The sequence below is a fragment of the Solea solea genome, unplaced genomic scaffold (genome assembly GCF_958295425.1).
Source record: "Solea solea unplaced genomic scaffold, fSolSol10.1 scaffold_107, whole genome shotgun sequence".
NCBI lineage: Eukaryota > Metazoa > Chordata > Actinopteri > Pleuronectiformes > Soleidae > Solea > Solea solea.
Genome location: NW_026704161.1, coordinates 27,501 through 30,000, shown reverse-complemented (window position 1 = coordinate 30,000; position 2,500 = coordinate 27,501).

Sequence of the window (2,500 nt, the reverse complement as noted above, 5' to 3'; positions counted from 1 at the left end):
GGCCCCATCCCTCTCCTTGCTCCCTGGGCCCTTGGAGGCGAACCCGCAGGCCGGAGGAACCGTCCGTCCGAACACCAGGCCCTCCACGCGGGGGTGGGGGGGGCCATGGCCGACGGGGGCCCTCCGATGGCGGGTCACGTTTGCCACTCGGTCAGGGGTGCGTGCTGGATGAAGAAACGGTCAACTTTGTGTGAAGAGCCACTCTTTGGAAATTTCGTCAGAGTGCCACCTTTTCGAAATTTCTTCTAAGTGCTCTCAAAAGCTGGGTTTCTATATATGTGCCGGGAGTGTCGCACAAAACCCACAAACTCGACCAAACATGCTCTCTGGCCTATGTTGCGCAGCATCCCGGTAAACCTCTAACTCGCCCAATTGTCAATGTTTCGCCACAAAAACAACTTTATTCTACTCGCCTGGTCCCTGCCAAGGGCCCTGCGTTGTTTGATTTTGATTAAATTGCTTTTTTACACATTTTCCCCGTGCCCCTGGTAGCCAAGGGCACTTAGAAGAAATTTCAGATTCTCGCCTCGTGCCCCTGGTAGCCAAGGGCACTTAGAGTAAATTTTGAAAAAGTTGGCACTTAGAAGAAATTTCAGATTCGTGCCCCTGGTAGCCAAGGGCACTTAGAGTAAATTTTGAAAAGTTGGCACTTAGAAGAAATTTCGAAAAGTCGGCACTTAGAAGAATTTCCGAGTCGCCCCGGTTCTCGGGGACCGGGCCGAGCGCCGACCTCTGTCCGAGCGCGAGCGCCTATTTTCGGATAAGTTGGGACGACTTCCACGGTCCGTATCTCGGTCATTTCTCCACCTTTTCGGATGGAACCAACGGTGTCGCGTTGCCCCGGTCCCCGCCGAGGGCCCTGGGGCGTGGGATCCTGAGTTTTCCCCGTGCTTCCTGTGGTTTTCGGCCGTGGAAAAACCCTAGGCGCGCCGGTTCTCGGGACCGGGCCGAGCGCCGACCTCTGTCCGAGCGCGAGCGCCTATTTTCGGATACGCCGAGTCGATTTCAACGGTCCGTATCTCGGTCATTTATCCACCTTTTCGGGTGGAACCGACGGTGTCGCGTTGCCCCGGTCCCCGCCGAGGGCCGTGGGGCGTGGGATCCTGAGATTTCCCCGTGCTTCCTGTGGTTTTCGGCCGTGGAAAAACCCTAGGCGCGCCGGTTCTCGGGACCGGGCCGAGCGCCGACCTCTGTCCGAGCGCGAGCGCCTATTTTCGGATACGCCGAGTCGATTTCAACGGTCCGTATCTCGGTCATTTATCCACCTTTTCGGGTGGAACCGACGGTGTCGCGTTGCCCCGGTCCCCGCCGAGGGCCGTGGGGCGTCGGGTCCTGAGTTTTCCCCGTGCTTCCTATGGTTTTCGGCCCTCGAAAAACCCAATTCGCCCCGGTTCGAAAAAGCGGCACTTAGAAGAAATTTCGAAAAAGTGCGCTCACTTGGAAGCCGTGTTCCTATGTATGTGCCGGGAGTGTCGCACACAACCCACACAAACTCGACCAAACATGCTCTCTGGCCCATGTTGCGCAGCATCCCGGTAAACTCGGCCAAACATGCTCTCTGGCCCATGTTGCGCAGCATCCCGGTAAACTCGAACCAAACATGCTCTCTGGCCCATGTTGCGCAGCATCCCGGTAAACCTCCGCCGCGGTTCTCGGGACCGGGGCCGAGCGCGAGCGCCTATTTTCGGGTAAATTGTGACGACTTTTGACGGGCCGTATCTCGGTCATTTCTCCACCTTTTCGGGTGGAACCAACGGTGTCGCGTTGCCCCGGTCCCCGCCGAGGGCCCTGGGACGTCGGGTCCCGAATTTTCCCCGTGCTTCCTATGGTTTTCGGCCGTGGGAAAACCCTATTCGCCCCGGTTCTCGGGACCCCGGCCGAGCGCCGACCTCTGCCCGAGCGCGAGCGCCTATTTTCGGGGTAAATTGTGACGACTTCCACGGGTCATATCTCGGTCATTTCTCCACCTTTTCGCATGGAACCAGCGGCGTTCCACTCCTCTGGCCCCTGCGCAGAGCCCTGCGTTGTGACATTTTGATAAAAGCATCACCCTGGGTGGCCCTGGGAGGCGTACCTATTTTTTTGGCATAAAGAGGGGCGATTTAAAACGGGCCGTATCTCCGTCACTCCTGCACCTTTTCGCATGGGATGAACGGCGTTCCACTCCTCTGGACCCTGTGCAGAGCCCTGCCTTGTAACATTTTGATAAAATCACGTTTTTAGCCATTCTCCCGTCGGTGGCCCTGGGAGGCGTACCTATTTTTTTGGCTTAAAGAGGGGCGATTTACAACGGGCCGTATTTCGGTCACTCCTGCACCTTTTCGCATGGGATGAACGGCGTTCCACTCCTCTGGACCCTGTGCAGAGCCCTGCCTTGTAACATTTTGATAAAATCACGTTTTTAGCCATTCTCCCGTCGGTGGCCCTGGGAGGCGTACCTATTTTTTTGGCTTAAAGAGGGGCGATTTACAACGGGCCGTATTTCGGTCACTCCTGCACC